This window comes from Malaya genurostris, chromosome 2 (assembly GCF_030247185.1).
Source record: "Malaya genurostris strain Urasoe2022 chromosome 2, Malgen_1.1, whole genome shotgun sequence".
Classification (NCBI taxonomy): domain Eukaryota; kingdom Metazoa; phylum Arthropoda; class Insecta; order Diptera; family Culicidae; genus Malaya; species Malaya genurostris.
Window position 1 is genome coordinate 201547932 of NC_080571.1, and position 18202 is coordinate 201566133.

An 18202-nucleotide genomic window follows, 5' to 3' on the forward strand; every position below is an offset into this window, starting at 1 on the left:
CATTTAGTAAGATAATAAACTCGGAGGTTCGAGAGTGTCTTAATATGTTTATGTCGTTTTTTCTTGCCCTCACACTTACATCTACTAAGACTCCAAAAGAATTTTTCTTCCTATTTCTGTTTCTGTGCAGTAAAATAAATAAAATTGAACATTTCCTCTAAAGTTTCATGTAGCGACCCCTTAACTGAGTTGGAGTCGAAATTTTTGTCAGGATTGCAAAAAGAGTGACTGGATGAGTTTTGTATTTGTTTATGATCAGTGTTATTTCAAAACATGGTTTTCCTAGTAAAAAAAAAATGACTAATAAAAACCTTCGTTCATATATTTCAATACAGTTGCTGGTTTTCCGAGTTGGATTTGCATGAGTTAGACCAGCAAAGCAGCAATTTCTGTCGTGTGTGCAATAACATTCAGCGGGCCAAGGGAAACATCATTTCATGGGCTTTACATCTGCCGGTTACGGTTGATGACTCTGCACTCTTCTCCGAACAAACCAACCGACCAACGTTTTCCGAACGAACGGTTGGTGCTGACACAAACGACCTACCTGCTGCAACAGTCGATGTCAATAATGTTTGTGGTTATATGTTTTCATAAATGCCAACGTATGATGATAATATCACGTACCTACACTCCTTCGTGACAACGCTGTTATTTGTGTTCAGCCAATTTTTGCTCATGTTAGCCCATAATTTAGCAGTCGTTTGGTATCAGTTTGCATTCCCACTTGAGAAGCTTCTTTGAAGTTGTACATAATCGGAAACAACTCTCGATGTAACAGGAAAACAGATTCAGCGGAACAACATACTGCAAAATATACTGATTGCATTCAATTGTCCATGCATGCAAGGGAAGTGCAATATTGCAGTACAACGATTACGTTAACAGTATAACGTACTGAACATGTTTTGCTCATCGTCATTTTAGTGGTTAGTGATTTATCGGAAATATTATTGGGAGTACAAATTGATTCGGTCCGTTTTTTTTGGGTCAAAGATACATTTATTTCAACATAAAAAGAATTTGAAGAATAATAAAAGTATCGTCCATCACTAGTTTCTACTTTTTCCAACCTCTTAGGTAATTCCAACTCGAAAAAATATCTCGTCTTTTGAGGTGCAAATTTACACTTTATTTTTCTCATTTTCAGTCAGTTGTAAAAAAATTGCTTGTTTAAAAATTATGAATTTTGTAGGTGATTTAATTCGCTGTGGAACCTAGCCCGAATTTGGATTTGGAACATTCAAAGTTTTTTGTTCGGTTCGTGCAAAAAAGATGTTTTGTCTTAGGTTTTTAAGGTCTTGTCTTTACTGTCTTTCTTTACTCTGCTCACCTTGGTGCATTTTCAAAATTTCACAACACGAAAGTGTAACAACATTATTCCAGATTTATTTCCTAAAAACTTTTTCCCTGTTTGAGTATTTTCTCTATTTCTTTCACGAATCGAATGGAAGAATGTGTAAGATTATTGTTAATACCACGTTTATTACTAAAACATTGTTTAAATAGTGAAAAAAATTAGAGGGTTGTATTCAAGACACGACCAAGCACAATAACATTAAAAATGGAACGTTTCTAGGGTCTTCATAATAAATACAAAAATAAAGATGATAATGATGATGAAACACTAAACTAAAAACTTATTCAATTGACTAATTAAAAACTTGCTCTAGTTTAAGCACTTAGATTGTTAGCGAATGATGAAATTGACAATTAGATTTTTTCTTGATAATTGATTCTATTCAATTTTGATCCCTTTAAACAAATTTTTACATTATTAAGTTTTTGAATAACGTCCTTTACAAACAACCTAAGGATTTGAGCCCGAACAAATAAAACTATTTTATTTCATGATAATAATTTTCGAAAAACGTACAAACTTATTAATTTTATAAACAGTTAATCGATCCAAGAGAAGATTTTATATATTTTAACGAAAAATGTTGTGTTGGAGTTTACAATCAGTAATAGTGTAATTTTATTAATCCTTCTTCAAAATCGTCGATAATCTTCGGAAAGTGTCGGTAAATAATATGGCAACAATACGAGGAAGAAAACATGTGAAACAATCCGCATAAAATATTTAGTTACTTACATTGATTTTCGCTTTGGCATATTAGGAATATACGGAATGGATACGTAACAAAATTCAGAAATTTTGCTCATATTGTAACTTGATGTTATTAACACATGAATGAACATTGTCATAGTTACAACGCGTGTAGTCATCAGACGCTTATTGTTTTGAAGCAAATAATAATTAAACTGAAACTGGCGGTTAACCAAATTCTACGAGGGTTCCTATTCAAACGATACTTTGAGTTTATATTTAATACTATATGATATTGCATCTAATTGTACTGTATATGTGGAACTCATTTATACTACTAAACTGAAGAGGCCGCTTTTAGATAAGTTTCAGAATTTAATTTTGAATCTTTTGAAGCGTTTAATTCCTGATGGGACAACAACTTGTTCAGTCACATTGTCACGTTTTGTTCGTATGGGAATTGAGATTTAAGTATGCAAACCGATCCGTTGGCAAATTAAAACATTTTTAAGTTTACAATATTGAAGCTTTGGAATCATTTAAATTAGGAAAATCCATTAACAAATCATCGAGGAGCAAGCGCTGCAAACCAATTTTCCAATGGGATGCAATTGAAATATTCAAATGTCGTTATATCATAATAGGCATTTTAAATGGTAGAATCGACCAAAAATTTGCTAAATACATGGGATATTTCGAAAGAATCGGTAACCACGCTGATTCGGATTTTCAATGGCTAGATGATATATAAGATACTCAAGCGAACACGGTGTTGCGCAGACAACAGAAAATTTCACCAACACATAATGCAAAAGCGACAATCCAGCAAGTGAACGCATATACAATTCAGTCATCAGCTCACTGGAGGAGCTACTTGTTTCATTCACAGTCAAACATCAACTAGGCAAAGAAATATTGTGCAGCCTATATTTATAGATTTCTCTTCATACTACGCATAACGATGCGGTGTTTTTTATGCATGACGCAAAGCCTCCTATGCCGAACAAGAAGTTGACGTCATTTTGTACAACAGGGATTGGTGGATGAAAACATAGGTCGATTCCAACAATTTTTTCAATAGTATGCTATTGAAATACTGAAACGACGTCATCATACATGTTTAAGTTAAAAGTTTCCGAATCGATTGGTTGTTAAATTATAACAATCCATCAACAAATGGCCGAGTTATTAACGTTAAAAATTATGCATTAATTATGGTTTCGGCTTTAGCGGTCTGTTAAATAAGAACGGCTGTTATATACTACCCGACGTTTCGACCACTGGTTATGGTCTTTTTCAAGGGAAATATCTTATCGTTCCTCGTCTAAAAATCGTATGCCAGTGGTCGAAACGTCGGGCAGTATATAACAGCCGTTCTTATTTAACAGACCGCTGAAGCCGAAACCATAATTAATGCAAAATATTTGTACGGTCGTACTAATCATCTTTCGTTAAAAATTATGACACAAAAAGGTTACGCGACTATTTTTAAAACTTTTACCCGGCCCCATATAGTGAAGATGCCAAAAATTTTTAATGCCAAAAATAGTGGGCTACCACGTTTGGCATAAAGTCGTTTGGCATAATGTTTGTTTACACTCTTCTCTAACCACTTGTGCAGTTGTTTATTCGTTTTCATTAGCTTGTTTCGAAATGCGTGGACTTTCAGCAGAACAACGTCGATTAATTGTGTACTGTCACTGTCACTGAGAAAGATAGCAAAAATGGAAAGAGTAAGTGAAAAAGCCGTGCGAAATGCAATCAGGAAGTTCGGTGAGGATAACACCTTTGAGGATAAACCGAAAACGGGTCGAAAAAAAAGGTCCTGCTAACCCTCAGTTGGATAAACGTATACTGAAGGCGTTCGAGCAAAAGAAGGAGGTTTCAGTTCGGGATGTGGCCAAAAAAGTGGGCACTTCGAAGTCAAATGTTCTTCGTGCTAAAGAACGTTTGAATCTTCGAACCTATAAGAAGCAGAAACAAGCAAAACGTAGTCCGAAACAAGAAGCATCGATCAGGCCGAGGGTTCGAAAGCTGTACAATACGATTCTTGCTGGAAATTTGAACTGCATAATCATGGACGACGAAACCTACGTGAAACTCGATTACAAATCCTTGCCTGGACCACAATATTATACGGTGCGATAAAGGCAAGTGTTAAACCCGTCCGAGACATCGATTGAAGTCGATAAATTTGATAAGAAAGCTATGGTCTGGCAAGCAATTTGTAGCTGCGGTAAGATTTCGAAACCCTTCATCACCACTGCTTCAATGAACAGCAAAATATACATCAAGGAATGTTAACAAAAACGACTTCTACCCATGATTCGAAGCCACAAGGATCCTGTTATCTTCTGGCCAGATCTTACTACTCGAAATCAACAATAGAATGGTATACTACCAAAAATGTCACTTTCGTCCCAAAAGACATGAATCCACCAAATTGCCCACAACTTCGACCAATTGAGGAATTTTGGGCATTAACGAAGGCACATCTTAGGAAACATGTCTCGGCAGCCGAAACCATTCAACAGTTCGAAAAAGATTGGAAAAAAGTGTCAAAACTTGTCGCCAAGAAGTCTGTACGGAATTTAATGAGGAACGATCGCAAGACTTGTGAATTATTTACAGCGAACTCAAAGTGCGTCCATACTTTCTGGGACAGTCTTTAGTACTACGGGTACTTACCGCACTCAATAGCCATATAAAAGTGATTATATACAATATTTGTTTCGAAAAATTTTTACTTTCTTTGCCTTCGTCATACCAGAATCGAATAAAATGGTTTTAAAAAGTGGAGCATTTTGATACCAAATTTTGAGAAATTCGTATGGTCATTTATAGCAAAATTCGACTGAAATCAATCACCCTGTAATTTAATTTCGAACTGGAATTCGGAGTCAAATAGAATTTAGAAATTTTGTGAGGGATTGTAAGAAGTAAGTACATTGTCAAATTTTATTTGAATCTAAGCTTTTGAAAAAGACATAGCCATCTGATTCCAAAAATTAGATCTGATGGGAATCAAACTAAAATTCTTTGTGACTCTAAGGTCTTTTATTTGATTTCATAATTGAAAGCACAAACTGGAACGCACCGATGTCTGACATAAATCATCCTAGCATTGAATAAAACAGAAGCGTTATGGTGAGAGTTTCCAAGTGCGTACTCAAGCTCGTTGTGCTCTCAGAGATGCAGTGATTGGCTTGTGCAAACACGAGTCAGTTTATATACAGTTTTTCTATAGTGATGCTTTGAAAAAATAGAAACACCGTAGTTATGTACGTTTAGATGAATGTTTTCAAATCGATAGGTAGTGTGATCATTCAAATCTTACTGCATATCAGCCATTTAAAATTATGAAAGCAAAATATGTCTCTGGAAGTTTTGGAACATTTGCGATTTTTTTTTTACATTTGCATTTGCGTTCGATCTCAATAGAAGTGAAACCTTTTTATTGCGAAAACTGCAAACATTCTATCTTTTCGTGCTTCGAATATACGGATGACACAAATAATGAAAATTGAGAATCAAAATCCTCGCACTGTGTCATGCTCACTAATTCTAAATCTTAATTTTATTCTATTACTAATTCAAACTATTCCCTGCATCTCGCACTATTAAACATTCTAGAAGAGAAACGCTTAAATTAATAGATTCGAATAATTTCACTGTTTCGCTTCTACTACCAAAATCGAGCCGTCGCATTCTATGTTGCTGCATATAAATCAACTTATCCGGTAATTAGAAACGGAATAGCAGATTTAGTGTGCATATTTCAAGATAATGATCGCAGAAAATAGGTCATTTTATACATACGACTGTGGTTATCTACCGAAATCGTTTATTTATTGAATCGAAAACTGATGTTGAGAGAAACATACGACCGACCTACAATCGATGGCTTCCGTTTCATTTTTGCTTCGCTCTCAAGACAACCCGCATTTAACGGATACCATAAATTAACCATACCAAATATCGTTGCTACTTCGATATTGAAGAGGGAAAATTGGGGCTGCGAATAACTCGGTATGTCCCAAACATGCTAACTAATATCAACGAATGCCTCGTTTTTCGAATCTACATGTTTTCTTTTATTCTTTGAAATTATCAAATGAAAGCTTCGTTCATCCTTTTCCATTCTTATCGTGCACTGGCCGCACGAAACGTTTTGACGAAACGTTCTACAGACTTTTTTTTTATAAGATAAGCTAGATTTAGTAAACTTCCAATAAATTTTACCATGATTTAAGACCGATTTACAATAAAATACCATAAAATTGAGGAAATGGGGTAAAATATTCATCAAAACGTTTCGTCTAAGGATTGGTTTGCCGCCCCTTTAAATACTTTGCGCCCGGAGCAAATGCCTCCTTCACCCTCCCCCAGATACGCCACTGAGCAGTGGGTAGTTAAATAGAATACGAGGGTTGATAGAGGGGGAGGTAAATGAGCGTGAGCGAACCAAGGGGGTAGAATCGGTATGTATATCTAATCAGTGATCAAAAATATGGTGGAAAAAAGAGACGACCGGGTTAATTTCGGCGAGCGAATCTAGTTAGTTTCCAATGGAGATGGTGAAGAGACTGAGTGAAGTTTGAACGAAAATACAACATTAACGGTTACAAACAAATACTGATCCTGAAAAGTGACTATGGGACAATCGTTTAATCATATTTCGAGATGAATGAAAGTCAAAGAGACATTCCGGTGAACAAATAACCGATCCAGGTCAATAAGCTTACAGCGATCTTTGTAATTAGGAAGATTAGCAGGATCTCTCCATGGTAGGTAATGTTGGGCAAATTTAACAAGTTCATGCTGAATAGCTTCGATCCGCTCTATGCCGGTTTAATAATGAGGATACCAGACTGTTCATAACGTTCTTGAGATTTTAGCTACTCGTTTGACAACAGCTAGGACTGCTGGGAACCTAAACAACGGATCTCAGGAAACACCAGAAGGACATGAGGTGAAGCAAGTATTGCAAAAATGACCAGATCTTTCGGTACGTACTATAGCTGAAAAAATAAAAATATCTCCAAATTTCGTGCATACTTCTAAGCTCCGACAAGAACCCGGTCTCACAAGTTATATCACGAATATTTCACGAAGTTTCCCTGTGTGAAAATGTACGATGAAACTTATGTGATGGAAGACTTTAAGCAGCTTCCCGAAAAGTATTTTTTTACTGCCATGCGACGGAATGGCTTAGAGGAGCGTTTCAGGACGAAGAAAAAGGCCAAGTCTCCTAAAAATATTGGGTTTAGCAGGCATTATGCAGCTGTAGTCGAATAAGCCAACGCTTCATCGCTACCGGAACGATAAACAATGATAAACAGTGAATAATGCCGAAAAAAGCGATTGTTACCATTCCTATGCCGACATAACGCTCTCCCGTTATTCTGGTGGGACTTAGCACCTTGCTACTACGTCGAAGATGGTTTGAAATGCTATACAGCTTTTCTAATTGAAAATTATTTCGGTAGTAGAAACGTTTAAAACTGTTTAAAACTTCAAATGAAAGGTTTTAGTATACCACCTTACCTTCATTTTTTTTTATTTAAAAGATATTTTATTCAGGTCTATTTGCGTACAAGCTTTACGTGGCCGATTTGGCTGAGTTTTTAGATACAATTTTTTTTTGTATTGGATCTCGTTGTCACCCTTTTTCTAGGGGGAGAGAAGCTTCCATTTTCCTCCTAAGAGGATTGAGGGGCAGTTTGTTCGTGGTTCGTCTCGTCATCCATTGCCGTGGTATTGTTGTTGATTTCGTTGCTAGTTGCTGTAGATGCGCCTTGTTGTACATTGTTTGCAGTTGCTGGTTGGTTAGATGGTAAGCTGTTAATTGCAGCTGGTGTACTTTGTTCAATATGGCGTTTCGTTGAATGGTTTCGTTGAAGCGGATGCTTCACTGTTGTTGGTGACTGTCACCGTTGTCCTTTGGTATAGTTGTCTCCTTGTCCGGTTTATCACATGGCTTACCGTAGTGAACAGCTTTTTGGCAATATTGACATGTGGTCATCTGATTGTCATAGGTAACAAGTGATTTGCACGGTATTCTTGTATCCTGACCGAATGTCACATGCGTAACAAACGTACGCCATTTAGAATACCGGGGAAAAAATTCTTCCACTTTTCTTTCTGGATAGAGAGAATCTCTTCGTATTGGGACATAGTTGCGCGAATATAAGAATCGGTGACGCTTGAGTGAAGATCATGCACACGCACTTCTATAGCACTATCATCCATATATACTGGAATGTTGTGCTTAATGTTCTCGTGCTACACATAGTGGACATTGTTATTGTCTTTTGCGAATTGAATTGCATCCAACTCTTTATAGAACTGGATGTAAACAACATTATTGGTCTTATTGCGTTGAAGTAAATGCACACGTTTAATGTCAAGATGCATTTGCTCCTTAAGCAAACCTTCAAGTTCTCGTATCGAAGGTCGAATTTTGCACTGTCTGAAGTCAACAATAATTGTATTCTTTCGTACCGGCGGTAGCTTTTGTTCGTTTGGTACACTCATTTCGAGATCGTTCTATTGTTCACTACACAATACTGTACTTGGTTTCTTCTGTCCCGAACGTAAGCGGTTTTGGTTTGTCGACTGACTTGGATGAGATGTGAAACCGAACTGACCTTCATTTTAATTTTTGCTAAAAAGATTCTTTTGTAATTTATACATAAAAATTGAACTTGAAAATTTTTTGACATATGGCCCTAAGCATTCTCCATGGCGGGTGTCTATCATAATTGAATTCTCAATCGATGAAACTGAATATGGCTGTTCCTTGTGAAGAGCAAAATAATTAAAGTGGTATTTGTTGAAGAAATTCATTTTTGTGATTAATTTTACTAGAAGTAATATCGTAAATTATGATGTGCAATGTCATGCAAGTAAAAATAAAAAAAAATATTTGAAGCGAAATTGGTTTCTACACTAGAGGTGTGCGAAACAGCTCATATTGGTGAGCAGCTTCGAACCGATCAGCTCACCAAAATGAATCGATTCGATGTATCAGCTCATCAGCTCATTCAGATTGAACTGATGGTTTATTTTGTAACTCGTTTTTCTTGCGCCGTGAGGGGTAAGATTTCTTACTGATAATGTCTCATTCAAACCGTTAAAGAAGGATAGATGCAGGCATGTTAGATAGAGAGATGTGACATGTTAGATAAGAGCCGAAGTTCAGCTCAGCTCGTAGCTTATCCCCCTCTTTACAATGCGGCGAACTGGGTAGCAAATGAGTGAGCTGTCATCTCACTTTTATGATTCGATTCATTGGAACAGCTCAGAAGCGAATTGCTCATCTCTATTCAACACTTGACGCAATATACTCACTTAACGTTTATATTTTTAACTATTTCCTAGGTGTTGAGGATTACTTATGTTTTTTGTCCGAAACGTAACATTTTCGGGCTGTAGCTGATTTTTAATCCTTTTATCTCTGCAGTGACCCAAGGCACCAGATTGTGCATTCTAATAGATTTTTATTTATCAAAAAATTTTTGCAACACAATAATTGTGACGAAATCTGTAAAATCATATGTTCTGATACTCAATTTTAGTATTCTCTGCTAAATTGAAAAAAATAACTTACATTTTGTTAATTTAATGATAAAAAATCCTTAACCAAAAATGTATATTGCGGTCACAAAAATGAGGTTTTTCCGTATGAAGTAATTAAATATTTTTAATGAAATTTGGATGGAGGTCACTAAAATTACTTTCAATATTTTTCGATGAAACACGAGTGGCCCAAGGTACAAGCAGGCCCAAGGGTGCCGACTCTCCACTATGGCAGATTCATGTGTATTAATGAGATTGTGAAAGTAACATATTTTGCGAGATGATTTTTATCATTCTAACTATAATTTTGAAGATGAGTTAACTAGGGGAGCGTGCCACTTGAGCCAATTAGTTTTGATTCTGAACCATAATATTTTACCAATAACATACTTATGTGATGTTCAAACACGGCTCACCATAATCTCATTCTCAAACAACACGCCGTAGTAAGAACTTGTTTCGTGCAACCTTGGTCAAAGACGGATTCTTTTTGGTGGTCCTACTAAATATAATGCGCTTCCAACTGAGATACAAAAAAAAAATTAGAGGGTTGTATTCAAGACACGACCGAGCACAATAACATTAAAAATGGAACGTTTCTAGGGTCTTCATAATTTATACAAAAATAAAGAGATTATGATACACTAAACTAAAAACTTTTTCAATTGACTAATTACAAACTTGCTCTAGTATAAGCGCTTAGATTGTTGGCGAATGATAAAATTGACAATTAGATTCTTTCTTGATAATTGATTCTATTCAATTTTGATCCCTTTCCACAATTTTTTACATTGTTAAGATTTTGAATAACGTCCTTTAACTAGAATTCAAAGTTACTTGAAAGCTCAATTTTAGATACAAACAACCTAAAGATTTAATCCTGAACAAATGAAACTGTTTTATTTTATGACAATAATCTTCGAGAAACGTACAAACTTATTAATTTTATAAACAGTTAATCGATCCAAGAGAAGATTTTATTTGTTTTAACGGAAAATGTTGTACCAGTAAGCTCAGTAATAGTGTAATTTTATTAATCCTTCTTCAAAATCGTCGATAATCTTCGGAAAGTGTCGGTAAATAATATGGCAACAATGCGAGGAAGAAAAATGTGAAAGAGTCCTCATAAAATATTTAGTTACTTACATTGATTTTCGCTTTGGCATATTAGGAATATACGAAATGGATACACAACAAAATTCAGAAATTTTGTTCATATTGTAACTTGATGTTATTAACACATGAATGAACATTGTCATAGTTACAACGCGTGTTTTGAAGCAAATAATTATTGAACTGAAACTGGCGGTTAACCAAACTCTACGAGGGTTGCTATTCAAACGATACATGTAAAATCGCAAGTAAACTTACCTTTAGTTTATCTTTGATACTATATGATATTGCATCTAATTGTACTGTATATGTGAGCCTGTGGAACTCATTTATACTACCAAACCGAGGAGGCCGCTTTTAGATAAGTTTCAGAATTTAATTTTGAATCTTTTGAAGCGTTTAATTCCTGGTGGGACAACCACTTGTTCAGTCACATTGTCACGTTTTGTTCGTATGGGAATGGAGATTTACGTATGCAAACCGATCCGTTGACAAATTAAAACATTTTTAAGCTTACCATATTGAAGCTTTGGAATCATTTAAATGAGGAAAATCCATTAACAAATCATCGAGGAACAAGCGCTGCAAATTAGATCCGAATTAGATCTATTGCCGATAATACTAAATTAGCCTGATAGTTACCAGAGAACCAAAATAAAATACTCAATTCAAATAAATTTTTCAATGGAATGCAATTGAAATATTCAAATGACGTTTTCTAATAAGTTTAAGTTAAATGTTTCCGAATCGATTGTTTGTTGAATTATATAAATCCATCAACAAATGACTGAGGTATGAGCGTTCAAAATTATGGCAGAAAAATATTACGCGATTAGTTTTGCATGTTTTAATTTGACACCCAGCCTCGGGAAGCGAAGTGTAAGGCATTTTTAATGGCAAAATCGACCAACAATTTGCTTTACATGGGATATTTCAAAAGAACCGATAACCACGCTGATTCGGTTCTTCAAAAGCTAGATGATATATAAGATATTCAATCGAACACGAAGGTTGTGCAGACAGCAGGAAATTTCACCAACACATAATGCAAAAGCGACAATCCAGCAAGTGAACGCATATACAATCCAGTCATCAGCTCACTGGACGAGCTACTTGTTTCATCACAGTCAAACATCAACTAGGCAAAGAAATATTGTGCAGCCTATATTTATAGATTTCTCTTCATACTACGCAGAACGATGCGGTGTTTTTATGCATGACGCAAAGCCTCCTATGCCGAACAAGAAGTTGACGTCATTTTGTAGAACAGGGATTGGTGGATGAAAACATAGGTCGATTCCAACCATTTTTTCAATAGTATGGTATTGAAATACTGAAACGACGTCGTCATACATGTTTAAGTTAAAAGTTTCCGAATCGATTGGTTGTTAAATTATAACAATCCATCAACAAATGACCGAGTTATTAACGTTCAAAATTATGACACAAAAAGGTTACGCGACTATTTTTGAAACTTTTAATTGACACCCGGCCCCATATAGTGAAGAGTAAGGCATTTTTAATGCCAAAACGTAAAAAATTACTGACTGACCAGAAGTCATAAATAAAAAAGTAAAAAGTAAAAAGATTTGATGGGATTCCATCACACACAGCGATGAGTGGAGCGCTGTCCGTGCGCCGCTTGCACCCTGGGACGCATAGCCATACGCTAAAACTCCAGGCACTCAAGCAATAAGTTTCGGACAAATCTTCCATTCCGGTGTTATAACTAACTGTATGAGAAAATATCAACACAATGAAAAACACATTGTGTGAGAAACCGTCGTGGGCAGAATGTGACAACTTCTCGTAACTTTACTTTTGCCGGTTCGGACAGTAAATGGCAAATGACCTTTGCCTTTACTTTCTGACATATCAGAGACTCGGATAACTCGTATCGCTAAGATGCCTAAGTTCGACTCCTCTGGTAGAAGGTAAAAGTTTAGATACGAGAAGCCTTCTGCTTACTTAAATGACCCTTGTCACGTCTCACTTTTCCGCACTTTATTCTTCACATCCTTGCTCTTCCTTGAGTACTATGGCTCTATGATTTCATATTCTTTCTCCTCTTATAATCTCCAGTTAGTTTGATATCGTTAAAAAACCGAAAAAAAGTAAAAAATTACTGACTGACCAGAAGTCATAAATAAAAAAAAAAAAAACCCTACGCGCTCCTCTGCAAAATAAATTATTTCCTCCGATACTTCAAACTTTTTCTCGAAAGCAGGTTTTGAAAGTTTGTGTCCATCGTCATTCGAAAACTACTTCACTACTTTTTTTCAAATTTTGCACACACTTTCTATGTGTAAAAACCAGACCTCATCGTTTTCCGTTTCGTTTTTTTGTTACAAAAAAAATTAAACAAAATCAAACAAAAACGCAGGAGATTAGTAAAACATCTATTTTAACAATGCTGCTTTCATTTGTTGACTTTTGATTAGTCTGCGCTGAGATACAGTGGACACCGCAAATCATGATTTCTAAGAAGCGAACTCAAAAATACTTCTTCACCGATTTATTTGTCAATATTTTTTCACGAAAGAACAGTGTTTTTCACAATACGCCCTACGATAGAATGGGTAGAAGTTAACCGTGAATATCTCGAGTTGTACTAAAAGCAAATACCTACTTCACGTCTTCAGAAATATGATCAACAATTTTAAATCGAACTTTCAACAGCCGGAGATAACCATAAATAACTCAAAAATCAAGTTTTCTCAAATTTTTGAAAACGATGAGAAAACTCATCACGTTTGCTTGCCTCATGTTGCGCTCTAATTTTCTTTTCGGACGACGCAAAAACATTTTTTATCAGCAATTGCTTTCAATGTTGGAACCCAATTCAGAACCTGGATTCTGGTTAACCGGGTTCTGAGCTTAATTTCATGTTTATATATCTTTACATCGTTTATTTTTATTAATCATATCGTTTAAAATTTAGTTTCAGATTACTGGTTCAGATATTAAAACTATTTTTCAGGAACTGAATCCTAGTTCTAGATTTTGAAATCAATTTCTTGACAAGATTTTGGAATTGAATTTAGTTCCTTAATTAATGTTCGGAAATCTAATCCAGAATTTTGATTTAGGATTTCAACTTCATAATTCTGCAACAGAATTCACGAAACGAATTTAAGATTTAGATTCCGAAAATAAATTATAGATCTGGACTCATAACCTGAATTTTGGAACTGACTTCTGTACCAGAATTTAATTGATGAATTCAGGTTCATAATTTAATTCCTAAATTCAGTTTCGGAATTTATTTTCAGAATTTGGAACCTGCAAACTAAAACTAAACTCGGAATTTGGACTCTGAAAAGGAAGTCAATTTCAAAATTTAGTTCTAGAACTTGATTCGAAACCTGGATTCTGAAAATGAATTCAGTTTCATAATTCTAGAACTAAATTTATGAACAGAATTCATAATTCCGAATGTAAACTTTGCTACTGAAATCTGAGTATGTTCCATATTTCGAATTAATTTAACTCAGTTTAAGTTTTTGAATCCTGCTCCAGAATTTTTGTTCTATTGTAGATAAATGAATGATTACGAAATGTACACATCAGAATAATTCCGCAAATCGGTTCTTTTAATAACGATTATAATATTCCCAAAAAATTATGCGAAGCTTTTCTTTACTGAACACCATTGTTTTTTACTCTCATTTGATTCGTGTTGTTTAATTGTATTGTATCGTCAAAAAGTCTTACTTTAGTATATATGCACCGTCACAATTCTAGTAGCGAAGCAGTAAAATTTGATAAATTCACACAATCAACTAACATTCGGAAGTGTGAAGGAAGCATGTCAGTTTTATTCGTCTTCACGACCTCCAGTTATGCCAGTGACATTACCCACCCGCCTTTTCAGAATTCATTTTCAGATTGCAGGTTCAGAATTCAAAACCTGCGTGCTTTAACTTAATTCAGGTTCAGAATTTAGTTCTAGACCCAAATTCGGAATCCGAATTCTAAAAAGAGGTCAGTTTCAGAATTTTAGAACCTAATTCTTGACTAAATTCCAAACCTGAGTTTTATAACTGAATTCTGAGCCTGTTCCAGGTTACAAATTAAGTTCCTGAATCCTGGTCCAGAAATTTGTGTATAAATAAATGATGAAAAAAGTTAGCAATAGTTGTAAACATCGGATAAATTCCACACATCGGGTCTTCTTAGAACCAATAAGATATACCGTATTCGTCCTCCAGTTATGTCTATGACATTACCCACCCACCTTTTTCACTCATCACTCTGTTATTTCGGAAACGCAAGCTGTACCCACATGGAATTCAAAAAAAAAATTATATGTTGGTTGAACCTGTCATTTGAACCTAAGCTAGTCAAAATAGGTTCAGCCATCTTTGAGAAAAGAGAACGTTTGTTTCTTTCTTATTTTTGAAAAGCAACATGATTACAAATCCATTGCCGGTACCATGATCAAGAAACTATGAAAATCATGAAACATGTCTTCTTATAAGATCATACCTAATGATTCTATGAGCAAATGATTCATTTCGAGCAATAACTCAGTAATAGGCATGATCTTATAAGAAGACAAGTTTCATGATTTTCATAATTCTTAGATCATGGTACCGACAACGGATTTTTAACCGTGAAAGTCCTGGCATTACATTATTCTTCTTGTGGCATTTGGCCTTTCTGTTTCTTAACCGAATTTTAGTGTACAGAATCATTTATACAACGACCCTACTACGACCCTACTGACACTAAGAATACTTCCAAGTCGGGACTCGAACATACGACAACTGGCTTGTAAGACCAACGCTCTATGCATTGAATCGCATACCCGGGCTAATTTTGTAGCTCTGCAACCGGAAGCAAGATCCGGATAAAATGATTTTTTTGTAAAAGATTGAAATTCTTGTTTGAGTCAAGTTGGACGAAATTGGTCCACCCATCGCAGTGAAAATTTAGAGCACATTTTTGCAACACACAGATATTCTGCGATCTTGTCGAACTTATTCAAATGGATAGCAGTTTTAGTGATATTAAAAACGTAATCGAGAGCTATGAACATTCTGGTAAATTTCGGCTCGAGAACATTTTTCCGTACACTGCTGTTCCAGATATTAGTCTGAAACGTTTTCTAATGATGTTTGATTTACAAAATCTAATTACCAGCTTAGTTCGAAAAATTTTAAACTTAAATTTTCATCTAGCTCGCAAATAATGCGCTGCACATCATACTTCTATTTCGTTAGTATAGTCACCTCTTTTGAACTCCTTTGAAAAACTATCTACTTCTTCCTCATACCATGCGACCAACACCAGAACCTTTCTGGAAAAATTTCACCATCACGAAACTCACGTCCACTTCAAATACACTTTTCACAGACCCGAACAGTCGCAATAGCGAGCGAACAAATTTTGTTTGTATCCAACACACATAGTTCAAGTACGTGGTGTGAGAATTTCACCGCCTCATTAACATACGTTATTTGTGACAATTGTAAATTGGAACTTTTTCGAAACAGAAAAAAATCCTCAGAAAGCTTTGTATCTTTTCAACCAAACTAGGTTAACCTTTCCAAACAAACGAGGTGAGCGATGGATTTCTTCATCTCAACAAGGGTCACCAAACAAATAAACTAAACGAGATGTAAATTTGTTTTCCACATTACCACAAATTGTATCCTCAGCGAGCACCACGAAAGCTGCCGACTCTGGCGATTAGAGCTCTGGTCCTCGGTTGCTTTCCTATTCATACATGACACGGATATTAAAGAATAACACTATTTACTTCCAGTATATATTTATAGCTTTCCATTAGCGCTACCATTAGCCAGGATGTTTATACCTCATGCACGTGTTTCGTCATTTACCATACCGTTGACCGAGGTCGCGAATCCATGTGAGAACTGTACTTTGAATCCCGAGAAGAAAACCGGTGGTGGTACCGTTTACCAGGCACTAGCTATTTTCCGGTTCACTTGCTTTCAATGTAACGAACCAATTTTCCGCAAAATTCCATTAGCACTATCTTGCACTATAAATGTATGTACATACACAGGACTATGGGAACGCACGGTGATTTATCACATTCGCCTATCACACTCAACTTGCCACACTCCATCCGCACTGACAGTATTCATTATCCTGAAAATTGGTTTTCAATTTGCGCTTTTCTTTCCCGTATCTGTGAATGGTATTCCGCTGACAATCCTCGCATTTAATCCAACGGTAATCCCCAAAAATCAGCTCGAACCTGATTCGAATCCTATCAGCATCTCAGTGGACAGCAGTTCATACTCAGTAATACCAACAGTGAATAGCAGGAGCCAGTTTTACAACCATCCGAAAAGACCGTTTGCGAAAGACTGAAAGAATCCTGAGCTTGAAGCTGTATGGCTACCTGCAGGTACGAGAGTTCATTGGATTCATCGTTCATCCAATGATGGAAGAAACACTCATCTTGTATGCAATATGCAACCGACTCACAACCTAGAATGAAAAAGTCAGTCGCGTGAGTGGAAATCGAATGTCCTGATGTTACAGAGGAAAAATTTACTTCAGTCTGATTGGTAGTAGGAGATAAGATGAGCTTAGATGAATATCTTAAAAATTTTCGTCTACGATGGTAGTTCAGATAAAGAGCATTGATTTTCTTAAACTTTTGTCAACAAAAACATCTTTGCATGCAATGAGCCGCAAACCAAAAAAAATTGATCGAATACTCAAGACACATACACAGTTCAAAAAAGTCTTGTGATTTTACATCTAATGAGATGCACATAAATGGAGCGTCGTATTTCATACAAATTTATATTCGAGAACATGTGAAATTGTGTGATTTGAAAGCACGTGGCTTGAAATCTAATGAAATAAAAAAAAAAACAAAAGATCGATAGCAGCAGCGCGACTTGAACCGAGAAACATTAGATCACAAAGCACGTCAGTTAATCGACTGAACCATGGAAGCCCACATTTATTTGATGAATAATGATACATATAAATCCATACAGCGCCACTTGATAACCGAGTGCAAATTACTTTCAGAGCCTGTAAAATTATGTACGAAGGGAAAACCTCCGTTTACGTAAACGTATTTTACGGTACCTCTTTTTACGTAACTCTTTTTACGATAAGGTGACGATTATACTCAAATTATAATGAACTGTTGCTAACTCTGCTATATAAACAGATGCAGGTTCTTGAAGCCTAAATGAGACCGAAACATTACTGTTGAATATACCAAACCCAGTAGCCTCTTCAATTCGTGATCCGTCCGTGTAAAATATTTTCTCAGAGTCAATATGCCTGAACTTACTTGTAAATATTTTTAGGATTTCCAACAAGCGTAAGTGTTCCGGGATTCCACGCACTTCGCGCTGCATGGATGTGTCGAAAAATAAAGTTGAGTCAGGGACATTTAGGAGGCTGACACGGATAGGAATATATCTTGAAGGGTTGATTTCCTGTGACATATGGTTAAAA

At 35.7% G+C, this 18202-nt stretch overlaps 1 protein-coding gene across 3 annotated transcripts in view; it reads right to left on the reverse strand.

Annotated features, from left to right (window-relative positions):
- The window catches only part of LOC131427060 (ras-GEF domain-containing family member 1B), a 154698-nt gene extending 137626 nt beyond the window's left edge, over window positions 1–17072 (reverse strand). For 2 of the 3 annotated variants that reach the window (XM_058589959.1, XM_058589957.1), the window contains exon 1: window positions 15979–17072. The gene's annotated coding sequence lies outside the window, so the exon portion shown is untranslated. The remainder of the gene's footprint in view (window positions 1–15978) is intronic. The other variant, XM_058589958.1, reaches the window with a different exon arrangement.
- Window positions 17073–18202: the final 1130 nt, after the last annotated feature.